Genomic DNA, 13,443 nt, shown 5'->3' on the forward strand with positions numbered 1-13,443 from the left:
AGTTATTGGTGATCCAAGAATCAAGAAGACTTCAAGCAATGCAAGTGAAGACCATATGTAGACACCCACATTTTGCTTTACTTTAACCAACAATAACCTAATATATGTTTTAGGTCATTAATATCTTGATCTGACTTTACGGATCATCAATCGGGACAAAATAAGATAGGGTCACTTCATAGCCCGAACCCTGATTCCATTCCGAGACCCGATTTCCGTAAATCGTTAGATCAATGGCAGATCTTGACCTGGGTCTAACCATCCAAAACCACCTAACCTCTCCTCTCATCCTAACCATCCAAACCTCACCTAACCTCACCTAACCTCTCCTCTCATCCTAACCATCCAAACCTCACCTAACCTCACCTAACCTCACCTAACCACCTAACCTCACCTAACCTTACCTAACCTCACCTAACCTCACCTAACCTCCTATCCCATTCTCCTATAAATACCCTCTCATCCCACCATCCAACAAAAAGAAAAAAAGAACCCCTCTCTTAGAAAATTCATCCCTCTCCCTCATCTCTTCAAGGGTTCGGCCATCCTTGCCGGATCGGGTGATTTTATACGTTGGGTGATATATATCAAAAGCAGTCATTATCAAGCAAGGAATCATCTTCAAGGAATTAACATCAAAGAAAAATCAAACACAAAGTGGGTTTCCAAAGAGGTAGGCATTTATTTCAATTCTATGTAGGGTCTGTTTTCATGCATATCTTTTACTTTAAAAGAAAAACCATGTTAGGAAGCATGTAGGGTCCGTTTTCCCCCTGGTTAGCCTCTGGTTAGACCCTGGTTGCACCCAGGTTCGCTGCTGGTTGCACCCAGGTTCGATGCTGGTTGCACCCTGGTTCCCTACTGGTTGCACCCTGGTTCCCTGCTGGTTGCACCCTGGTTCCCTACTGGTTCGCACCCTGGTTCGATATTGGTTCGCACCCTGGTTCCCTGCTGGTTCGCACTCTGGTTAGACCCTGGTTGCACCCAGGTTCGCTGCTGGTTGCACCCAGGTTCCCTGCTGGTTGCACCCTGGTTCCCCTGCTGGTTCGCACCCTGGTTCCCTGCTGGTTCGCACCCTGGTTCCCTGCTGGTTCGCACCCTGGTGCACCCTGGTCCGCACCCTGGTTTGTACCCTGCTTCCTCCTAGTTAGACCATGGCTAGTCTCGGGTTTGTTCCTAACTTAGACCCGACTCACTTGACCCTAACCATTAACCCAATCCAACCAAGTCATATCCCAACACAATCCGAGTCGCATGTCTGAATCCATTTGGCCGAATCTCATAAGCCCGCCCACTTTGAATTCCGAAAATTCAAACCCTTGATGATTCCAATATGCTCAATTCTTTGATGCAAATTCCCAATTCCAAAATTCCATTGCTATATCAATGTTTTTGAATCTCAAGTCCAATGCTCAAATACAAACCCGATTCCTGATCCAAATACCAAACCTGTTTTCCAAAATCCAAGCAACCTCCCCAGTGGAACTACGTGTGGCTTGATCCCCATCACGGGGTACGTAGGCAATTTGGCACTCCCAAGTTCAGTCGCACCTTTCTCTATCTTTCCCATTCCCTCACACTATTCATCATCTCGATTCATCTCGTGTCTCTCGGAACCATTGGATTATGATTTCCGTCGTAAGGACCCTTAGAGCCCAATTTAGGAACACCGGTGTCGTGTCGTGTCCTAAGTTTTAGGGAGTCTTAGGTTTTAGGGAGTCCTAGAGTTAGGAGTCCAGCCTCATCACGGACGTTTGCTATGTATAGCAACCGTGCCATAGGTCTAGTTACACTAGTCACCCAATCTTTCCCTAGGACAAGCCTAGTAAACTAGGATGTAGGCAAACCTGCATTAGTCTAAGGGACCATTTGCATTTAGATGAGAATCATATAGCATCTTAGATGAAATCCTAAGATAATAAAATCCTCAACTTGAATTAAATAACTTCTCCTAAAACTGTTGAAACAGTCAATCCCGTCTAGGTCGGTGTCCTAGTTGAGTTAGGCATAAGTAGCTTAGCTTAGGTGCACCGAACTACGTCGACTCTGATCCCAGTGAGGCTTGGGTACGTAGGCAGCTTGGATGTCTGATGGCATACCACCCGCGAGTCGGCACCACAAACAAATTGTGGTGTTTTGTATATTAATTTTCTTGTAAATGCTTAATCAAATCACTTAGGACTTTCCATGAAATTATAATTTTAGGAGAACTTTCACTCACATTTAGGATTCACATTGAAATTAGATCATAGGATGCATGTCACTTAGTTCGCACATTAACATAGAGTTGAATGAGCCATTTAAAATAAATTTAAAAGAGTTAGCTTTTGGAATCGAAGACCGATTATCGGGCAGGAATGATGCATGTGGCGGATAACTCCCCATACCTTCCATTCTCGTAACCAGGTAGCGAGTCTAGATTTCTGGTTAATTTCGGGTCCTAGATCCCACATCTAGGTGGCGACTCTGTCAGTCTCTTTCGTGTGGAATTCGGATTGCCTAAGTGATCCCAAGTTCACATGAAAGACGAATTCAAATCAATAATTAAATGCACACGCCAATCGCGTGGATACAGGAGACCAAGAGAGAGAGCGCGGCGGCTCGCGCCCCACCCCTCTCGCGGGATTCGGGTACCACACCATATCTTTGAAGTCTTTTTAGATTGTAATGATTCAATCCTAGTTTAGGTTTTGAGAAGCATAAATGAAGTAATCACACACCCCTTAAAAGGACTAAATGATTTAGTGATTCTCCTTGTGGTGTTCCAACACTTTAGAACCCTCATAACAATCCCAACTATGTATTGGATTGAAAGCCCATGAAGCCCAAAACAAATCAGCAATTCAAACTTGAAAACCCGCTGGAAATAGGTTTCTCGGAGCTCCGAGCTCGGAACTCTGAGAAAGTTCTCGGACCTCCGAGAAATGGTCCAAGGACTAAAATCCAATCTCTGTTCGTATTCCCGGAACTCCGAGAGAAATTCTTGAAACTCTGAGAATTTCTCAGAACTCCGAGAACACTATGTTGAGAAAAAATTATATTCGTTGGGGTTTTCCACAGATTTACGACTATGCCCTCAAACGGTCATATATGTTCTAAACTTCACCATCATCAATCTTAACACTCTAAAACAACATTGGAACATCCTAAGAGTGAATCAAGCTTGTTTATGCCTCTCATTCTCTACATTTAGGATTTGGATCATAGGCTCTCATTTGTACATCCTCTTCAAGATTGTAACCCTTTGGAAGGGATTTTTCTTTGTTATTTCTTTATTGATAAACCATTGTATTTGGGCAAGTGTTCGGAGAAGCGAAGCCCTCACTCCTTGGTGAGGATTTCCACCAGGGTTAAAGCTATTGGAGATTGTAATTGGCACCGGTCTTCGCTAAGGTTAAGAAGATCAACATAGTGAAGCCATCAACGCGTTTGGTTGGTGGAGTGGAGTAGGCCTCGTGTTTGAGGACCGAACCACTTTAAATCTCTAGTGCATTCTTTCTTGACTCTTGCTCTTGTCATTTGAATTTGCACTTTAGATTTAACTTACTTGCTTAAATTGTTTTTGATCTCTTAATTGTAGAGTTTAAATAATTGGGTTAAAAAGTTTTCAAAGGGTTAAATTTTATTTTTATAAAAACCTGATCTTCCTCCTCCTAAGTTGCCAATAAGAATACTTGGGCTTATAATTGGAATTTCACTTGGTATCCGAGCCTTGGCTCTTAGAAAACATTTTTTGAACTTTGGTAAGATTTTTCTAAATCTAACAAGGGAAAGATCGTTGGCAACTTTTCTAATTGTGAAATGGCAAACATGATTGGAACCAGACTTTCGGAAGGCCATTCCACAACTAGACCTCCTTTCTTTGATGGGTCCAACTATGGACATTGGAAGACAAGGATGAGCATCTATCTTCTTTCGATAGATGTGGAGCTTTGGCATATTGTTAATAATAGATACACTTTGCCTTCCAAGCCATTTGAAGAATGGAATGTCGTAGAGAAAAGGCAAGCAAACTTGAATTACAAAGCTATTAATTCTTTATTTTGTGCCTTATGTACGGAGGAGTTTAATAGGGTAACTCTTTTTTATTCCTCCAAGGTTATTTGGGATACTCTTGCCATTACCCATGAGGGAACATCTCAAGTCAAGGATTCCAAAGTAAACTTGTTAAAGAGCAAATATGAAATGTTTAGAATGAATTTAAATGAAAGAATTTCAGAAATATTTTCCCGATTTTCTAAAATCACAAATGAATTAGCTAATCTTGGTAAATCTTATCCGAATGATGAGCTTGTGGGTAAGTTGCTTAGGTCACTTCCTCCACATTGGGATCCAAAGGTTACCGGCGTATAAGAATCGAAGGATCTCTCTAAGCTCACTATTGAGGAGCTTTTAGGATCTCTTATTACTCATGAGATGCTCCTCACTAACCGACTGTGGACCCCGATCCGAGAGAGGCGGGGGGGACGTGCCCCCACGCGAGTCTCGGGATCATCCACGTGAAGGAGAGCTCCACCAAGGAACTCTCGAAAGAGTGCCCCTCACAGCATGAGCGGCGATGTGAAGTGAGATACCTCTCGATTCGGGGACCAGCCCGGATTCGAGACGCACCTCGAATAAAGAAAGAGTCGCCATCCAAGGAAGTAGGCCCTGGATCCCATGCTGTGCTCTGTCGCAACAGATAACCAGAGATATAAAAGGTCCGTGCCTGATGACGAATGGGGAAGGGGTTAGGCGCCCCCAATTCGCCCAAGTGCGAGCACCTGGTCTCTTATGCCATTTATTATTAACTTTGAAGAATTTTGGGCGAAAATCATGTGAAATGGGAACGAAGATCCCCGAGATAACGTCTAGCTAATCATGCATGTCTCGGAGATGAATAAGAAGCACACACAAAAAGAAATGAAAGATATGACACCTAAGAATAGCTAGGTTATGAGTGTCATGCCTAATTGGTGTCTATGTTCTGATGGGCAAACGCATGCATGCTACAGCTAAAGGTATAGGATCTGTACAGGAAAGTAAGAAAACACAGCAAAAACATACAATATGACAAACCCTAGACTCTAATGCAATAATTGACTCGGACCAAGATGGCCATCCATCTTAGCTGCACTACGTATCCCGGTGATTGAAATATTAAATAACCGCAAGTGCACGGATCGTGTAAATACGGGTCGAACTCAAGGAAGAGAAATCTAGTTGTCAATCCTATTCTTTTACCGATTAGAATACTAGCTATGATATAATGTTGCCTGGAATAGACTCAGGATTTCCGTGGACTTAGACCTCGGAGCCAACACTATATATAAGCTTATATTCTATTCAATCTAAGAATCAAATTCAACTATGATCTTGATTTGGAAATCTTAATTTAGGCAAAGTGTACCAAAATTCTAATGATCTTGATTAACTACTTATCTAATCTAATTAGAAAACTAAAATTCTAAAGGCCTAAGTTAATTGAAAAATTGCAAAAGTAATTTAGAATAGTGTAAAAACCTTAATTCAATATAAAAGATTACTTAGGGTTAGAATCCACCATGGGTTTGGATTAAATTGATTAATTAAAACAACTCTTGAATTGGGTTGAAAATTCGATTAACTAGTCAATAAAGAATAAGATCAAAGGGATGTCATTCCTTATAAGTAATTAATCAAACCCACTCTCCAATTTACATTGATTATATAGAACTTTATATTTGTTAATCAACAATTATTCATACGAAAGGGAAAAGCCAATGGCATGAATGATTGGGATTTTCCAAACACAAACTCCTACACAATTTTTCAATTGAGTAGATTGATTTAATTGTAGTTATTTCTCCTTCCCCATGGTTTCAACTAAACCCTAAGTAAATAGGATTTAGTTACTCATGAAGAAGGGAAGAAAAACAAAAATAAACGAGATAGATGGGAGAAGAATTGCCATATAGAACTTGAAAGAAAATTAAACAAAAACTAATTACTTCTTCACTAACTTGAATTGAAACAAAATTACATGAAATTGAACTTAAAATAAATAACAAAAATTAAATAGAACTTAGTCTTTTTCTCCTCCAACTTTGGTTGCATCTTCCTCCTTCAAGCTTTAATGTCACCTTGAGTTTGAATGGTGGTGATGATGCCTTGGATTGAGAGTTGAAAAGAAAAAGAAAAAGAAAAGAACAAGAAAACCTAAGGGAGAGAGCTTGAGAGTAGTGGAGAGAAAAAGAGAAAAAAATAGAGTGAAAAGAATGTCTTCTTTTTTCCCATATGTAGCTTTCTTCCCCTTCTATTTTTATCTCCAAGAAAAGACACAATCTTGGCATCTTTTGTATTTTTGGCAACCCCACCTGTCTTTGGCAATTTCTGAAACTTTTAGTATTTGTTGGTAAGAGCAAACTTACTCTTTTCTTTCTTCACAATTTCAGCAACTTAGCACCCATTTTTGGTAAGTTGTCTCTTCCTTTTTGACCTTCCAACGTAGGAATATGGGTTAAGATTTTTGCTACAAGACGAAATAGAATGATTATGCATATATTATACACCATATAAAATCTCATACATAAAGGGAATGAATTTTAGCAAATGCAAGTGGGTCCCACATAATTGAATATATATAAATTACATGCAATTAGAAAATACGTGGGAAAGGTGGAGAATTTGGCAACTCTTTGTTTCCTTCTTTGGTGGGTTCCACTTATATTATATAATATATATTGCAAGCCAAAAACCAAAAACGTGGGATGCTTTCCCAATCCAATAGAGAGAGCCACACGTGGGTCCCACCATTGCATGTAGAAAATTGCAAAGTATTTCTTTTCTTACAAATTCAAAAACGTGGGCTGCATGCATGCTATATTTTTACCCATGTCCAAGTGGGTCCCACGTGAGTATGCATGTGTAGCAATTAGGAAATATTGCCTTCCAAAAAGTGGCTGCATGTGATTTCTTGAAGCAAGAATAGAACAAGAAAATTCTATACATGGCATCTTGCTCACTGCCATGGTCAACAATTCCAAAGTTTTTAGAATTTTCAAATTAGTAACCACAACCCCTTTTTCCCAACGTTTTCTGAATTGAGGCAAACCTCAAGTGGGCCCAAATTATAAAAGTGAAGCTTCTATTTATCAAAGAATAGATATGCTATTTTCCATGTTCGAGAATGTTTACTTTTTCTTGATCCATCACTTTCTAAAAATTCCATCACTTTCTAAAAATGCTAATGTAGTTCCCTCTTTTAGAGAAAGTGAATTGCGCATCATGGCATGATCCAAACCACCAATATGAAAGTCTCCATAGTGGTTTTCATAGAGCAATCTAACCGTCCAAATAGTGGGCGATAATGTAAATTGGTTGTACTCCTCTAATTCATCTCCATAACTTGATCCGAACCATCAATTTTAATGAATGTTAGTAAAACCCCTCAAATCATTTCCCACGGCCGATCCAAACCATTCACTTTATTGGGACATTACAATTCCAATAATATGATCTTGTCCGGATATATCAACAAATCCAACAGTTGGGTTGCCCAACAAATGGTCTGGATCATCATATATAGTCAAAATTTCCACCCTCTTGGTCTCTTGTGAAATTCAGCCAACATTGGAAATTGGTTATTTCTCTTCAATATTTCATCTTTTAGCTTCAATTCCTTCAAAAATCCACTTAGAACCCTGAAACACCAAAAACAAGAAAATACCTTAGTAGCACTGCTTTAAAGGACAAAATATGTGTGTTTCCTATCACTACCATTCACACATAAATGTGTTCATCAAATTCCCCCATACTTGAGCTTTGCTTGTCCTCAAGCAAACAAAAAGAAAAACTAAAACAAAATAGGAATAAAATAAAATCCTAACTCACTTTCGTAGGAATCACGATTGCACTTAGCAGGTGCAATAAGCCTTTAAACCCCTAGGTTACCCTAGTGGACGAGTTTTGTCTCGTGAGTGTTTGCAGTGAATATACACCCAAAATTCTAAAAATAAACTTTTCTTTCAAATCCCACTATAGAGTAAAGCCAAAAAAAAATTTCAATCCTTTTTCTTTGATAAATTGCTCAAAATAGAAGAACAAGAATACCCCCATACTTAAACTTTGCATCCTATCCCAAGTTGAAAAAATTAGAAAAATATTTTAATCAAGGAATCCTCTTTTGAATTTGTCATACTTTGCTCCCTTAAACTTGCCTCTAATGTAATCGTACCATAAAAGAAATTTGATTCGGAAACTTCGTAGAAAACTTACAAATTTATATGGTCCACCATACTTTCAACTTTTCCCATAGTTTCTAAGAATAGAACTCTTTTTTTTTTTTTTTTTGTAATCCTCTACTGCTTTTGGCGTGAATGACATGCAGGGCATGCACCAGACACCCAGGCTACTAAGCAGTGTCCGACTAATCTTTGATTTGCATATGTCATAGACATTGATGCATATGAGTTCAAGCTTTACTTTTGATTACGTGCAATGCTTTGATTTATTAAGCTTTCTAATTGACCCATGTATGGAGTTTTCAGTCAGTTGCTCTGAAGCCAGTTGGCTTTAAGGAACTAGGCATAAAAACCCTTCAGACTTAATAGCTCAAGTCAACAAGGCTACAAATCAAAACTATAATCAAGAAGCAAACTTTCTAAAAATCATTCATTCTTTCTTTGTTTCAACCTTTCTTTCCTTTTTATCCATACCATATAAAAAGCAAGTTTCTATTTCTATTTCTTATTCAAATCCTTTTAAAAAGAAAGATTCCAAAAGAAAACAAAACTAAGAAAGGAAAGTATTCTTTCTAATTTTTCAAATTCCAAAATTAAAATATCCACTAACTTTATTTCTTAAAATAAGAGAACAACTTTCTTTCTAAGAATACCAAGTTCTTTCTAATTTGCGAAAAATTACCAAAAATAAAAAGAAAGGAAATTTTCTAACTTTAACTATAGAAAAGATTAGAAAAGAAAGTTTCTAAAAGCTACCCCCCCATACTTGAATCATGCAGTGTCCTCAATGCATGCAAAAATAGAAACAAGGACAATAAAGAGAAGAGAGGGGCATACCTTTTTCTTTTAAGAGAGATTTGAATAAAGAGGCTCATGAAGATCCATGACCTCTTCTAAATTAGATCTTGGTAACTCAACAAAGGACTTCAATCTGAGTAAATGAAACTTGTCCTTCCAAGTAGAGTCCTTATTTTCTTTTAAAAAATTAATTAACTCTTCTTGTTGGGTCGAGTTTAAGTCCATTTTGATTGTCACAGGAGATGTGCAAGTCTTACCCAAATATGCTTTTCTTAAATTTGAATGCAAAGGCGGCAAATTTAACTGTGGGGCCTTTTTGGGTGGAGACTTGGGAAGGGGCGGAAATAGGGATGCTCCAAATTCTATTTGTTGGATGCTAAGGTCATCAGAAAAGGAGTCCCCTATATCTCTTACATTCTCCAAGCCTTCTTCATCCAGAGCTTCTTCAAATCCTGCATTCAAAATATTTTCACAATTAGTCTCAGGAGAGGAGTGCAACATATTAATTTCTTCTTGTAAATTAGGTTGCTTACCTAATCTAAAAACATTAAAGTCCATGGAAGCATTCCCAAAAGTTAATTTCATTAAACCATTTCTACAATCAATTAAGGCGTTGCTCGTAGCAAGGAAAGGCCTACCAAGAATTATAGGAATTTGATCCTTGATATTAGCAACGGGCTCAGTTTCTAGCACAATGAAATCTACAGGAAATAAGAACTCTCCTACTTTAACTAAGACATCCTCAACCATCCCTTTCGGTTTCTTCATTGATCTATCCGCCAACTGAAGAGTGACGGTGGTGGGTTTGAGTTCTCCTAATCCTAATTGTTTAAAAACAGAAAGAGGTAATAAATTCACACTGGCCCCTAAATCTAAAAGAGCATGATTAATATGAGTATTTCCAATAGTGCATGCAATGGTAGGACATCCCGGGTCCTTGTACTTAGCCACCATCTGTTGAGACAAGATGGAACTAATGTTTGCAGCCAAGAATGCCTTCTTGGGTACATTAGACTTGCGCTTTTGTGTGCACAAGTCTTTTAAAACTTTGGCATAAGTCGGGACTTCGGAAATCGCATCTAACAATGGAATATTAATTTGCACTTGTTTAAACATATTTAAAATTTTCTCCTTAGCAGCCACATTTTTATTATTAGCAAGTCTCCTTGGAAAAGGAGCTTTAGGCACATACTCTTTTTCAGGTGGAGAAACTGCCTGCTCTGTACTTACCTGTTCGGGCTCTTCTTCGGAACCAATGGAGGATGACTCTTTACTTACCTTAAGTGGAGATTCTTGAGCATCTTTAGAAGGTTCGGATCTGCCCTCCTCCCTTTGATATTCTCTGCCACTCCTTAAAGCAAATACAGTGTTACAGTGATCGGAGGGCTCCTGCTGCGGCAAGTTTGGTTGCATGGCATTCAACTGATTTACCTGTGGTTGTTGATTCCCATTTATGGCCACATTCCTTGGATTAGGAACTGGTTGACTTGGCATCTTCCCCTTTTCCCTTTCATGCAAGGCCATGGCAAGTTGGGAGATTTGTTTCTCCATATTGTGTTGGCTTGTCATGAAAGTGCTAGTGAGAAGTTCTATGCTCTTTTCTAAGGAAGTTATGCGTGCCGACTCCCCTTGTTTTGGAAAACCCGGTGGTTGCTGATTTGAAACATTATTTAAAATTGGGTTTTGAAAAGGTGGAGGTGTGGTTAGGGGTGGTCGAACATTCATAGAAGGGAAGGTGGGCCCAGGTTGGCCAAATTGGCCTTGACCTTGGAAATTTGATGGCCCTCCTTGATAATTCCCTTGATTCCAAGAAAAGTTGGGATGATTCCTCCATCCCGGATTATATGTGCTACTATATGGATTATTTAAAAACATGGCACTTGCATTTTCATTAGAATTACCAAATTTAGCAAGAGTTGGGCACTCTTCCATGACATGGTCCGTGGCTTGACACCAATTGCACATAGGAACACTATGTGCAATTTGATGGACCTGTGAAGGTCCTTTGACAACTATTGCTTCTAGCCTTTTGATTAGGCTATCAAGATGGGCCTCCTTAGCCACGGCACCCTCTATTAGAAATCCCTTACCTGTGTTGGCTCTCTCACCTTCTTGAGTGGATTCCCACTCTCTTGTTTTTTCCGCCAAATCAAGTAAGAAGTTCCATGCCGCGGCCTCATCTGTGAAAGATGTAAAACCGTTAGGACACATGGACTCAAGAAGTTGCTTTGTTTGGTAATCTATGCCCTCATAAATAATTTGGCATAAATGCCACACATCAATTCCATGGTGAGGACACTCTTGGAGTAGGTCCTTGAACCTCTCCATAAACTTAGAAAATGACTCTAATGGCTTTTGTTTGAATTGTAAAATATCATTCCTAAGCTTATTAGTTTTATGTAATGGAAAAAACTTTTTTAGGAAAGCGACGGCGAACTCCTCCCAAGTGGTGATGGAGTTCGTTGGTAAGCCATAGAGCCACTTTTTAGCTCCCTCCTTGAGTGAAAACGTAATAAACCGCAACTTTACCGCATCATCGGTAAGTTGTTGCATCTTAATTAAAGCACATACATCTTCAAACTCACGCAAAAATAAATAAGCATCCTCCGAAGGGAGGCCATGAAAATGAGGAAGCAAAGAAATAAATTGCGATTTTAGCTCAAAATTATTGCCCTGCGCAACTGGCAATCTAATGCAAGAAGGTTGCGCGGTTCGGGCCGGATAGAAGCGATCGCGTAAACTTTTTGGCGGCTCTTGTTCTTCCGCCATGGCTACTTGATTTGGATTTGGTTCAATGTCTTCCTCCGTCTCTAACTGGTTTGCTCTTTTTAGTCGATTGGCCGAGTTCCGCACCCAACCTTCACTCATAAACACAGGAAAACCAAGTAAGAGAGATGGATAGCCAAGAAACAAAAAAAATATAACTAAAATAAAAATAACTACTAATCTAACACTTCGAATAATTAAGATTCTAATGCAACTCTCTTCCCCGGCAGCGGCGCCAAAAACTTGATTGAAATATTAAATAACCGCAAGTGCACGGATCGTGTAAATACGGGTCGAACTCAAGGAAGAGAAATCTAGTTGTCAATCCTATTCTTTTACCGATTAGAATACTAGCTATGATATAATGTTGCCTGGAATAGACTCAGGATTTCCGTGGACTTAGACCTCGGAGCCAACACTATATATAAGCTTATATTCTATTCAATCTAAGAATCAAATTCAACTATGATCTTGATTTGGAAATCTTAATTTAGGCAAAGTGTACCAAAATTCTAATGATCTTGATTAACTACTTATCTAATCTAATTAGAAAACTAAAATTCTAAAGGCCTAAGTTAATTGAAAAATTGCAAAAGTAATTTAGAATAGTGTAAAAACCTTAATTCAATATAAAAGATTACTTAGGGTTAGAATCCACCATGGGTTTGGATTAAATTGATTAATTAAAACAACTCTTGAATTGGGTTGAAAATTCGATTAACTAGTCAATAAAGAATAAGATCAAAGGGATGTCATTCCTTATAAGTAATTAATCAAACCCACTCTCCAATTTACATTGATTATATAGAACTTTATATTTGTTAATCAACAATTATTCATACGAAAGGGAAAAGCCAATGGCATGAATGATTGGGATTTTCCAAACACAAACTCCTACACAATTTTTCAATTGAGTAGATTGATTTAATTGTAGTTATTTCTCCTTCCCCATGGTTTCAACTAAACCCTAAGTAAATAGGATTTAGTTACTCATGAAGAAGGGAAGAAAAACAAAAATAAACGAGATAGATGGGAGAAGAATTGCCATATAGAACTTGAAAGAAAATTAAACAAAAACTAATTACTTCTTCACTAACTTGAATTGAAACAAAATTACATGAAATTGAACTTAAAATAAATAACAAAAATTAAATAGAACTTAGTCTTTTTCTCCTCCAACTTTGGTTGCATCTTCCTCCTTCAAGCTTTAATGTCACCTTGAGTTTGAATGGTGGTGATGATGCCTTGGATTGAGAGTTGAAAAGAAAAAGAAAAAGAAAAGAACAAGAAAACCTAAGGGAGAGAGCTTGAGAGTAGTGGAGAGAAAAAGAGAAAAAAATAGAGTGAAAAGAATGTCTTCTTTTTTCCCATATGTAGCTTTCTTCCCCTTCTATTTTTATCTCCAAGAAAAGACACAATCTTGGCATCTTTTGTATTTTTGGCAACCCCACCTGTCTTTGGCAATTTCTGAAACTTTTAGTATTTGTTGGTAAGAGCAAACTTACTCTTTTCTTTCTTCACAATTTCAGCAACTTAGCACCCATTTTTGGTAAGTTGTCTCTTCCTTTTTGACCTTCCAACGTAGGAATATGGGTTAAGATTTTTGCTACAAGACGAAATAGAATGATTATGCATATATTATACACCATATAAAATCTCATACATAAAGGGAATGAAT

General features: G+C 38.3%; 1 non-coding gene across 1 annotated transcript; it reads left to right on the forward strand.

The window, feature by feature from the left end:
• The first annotated feature begins 11,280 nt into the window (after positions 1-11,280).
• LOC143880516 (small nucleolar RNA R71) lies at positions 11,281-11,387 on the forward strand. The gene has a single exon (XR_013251740.1). It is a non-coding gene; the product is annotated as a small nucleolar RNA R71 (small nucleolar RNA).
• Positions 11,388-13,443: the final 2,056 nt, after the last annotated feature.

Source organism: Tasmannia lanceolata, unplaced genomic scaffold (genome assembly GCF_043159265.1).
Source record: "Tasmannia lanceolata isolate RefF3 unplaced genomic scaffold, GAP_Taslan_0.1 ptg000006l, whole genome shotgun sequence".
NCBI lineage: Eukaryota > Viridiplantae > Streptophyta > Magnoliopsida > Canellales > Winteraceae > Tasmannia > Tasmannia lanceolata.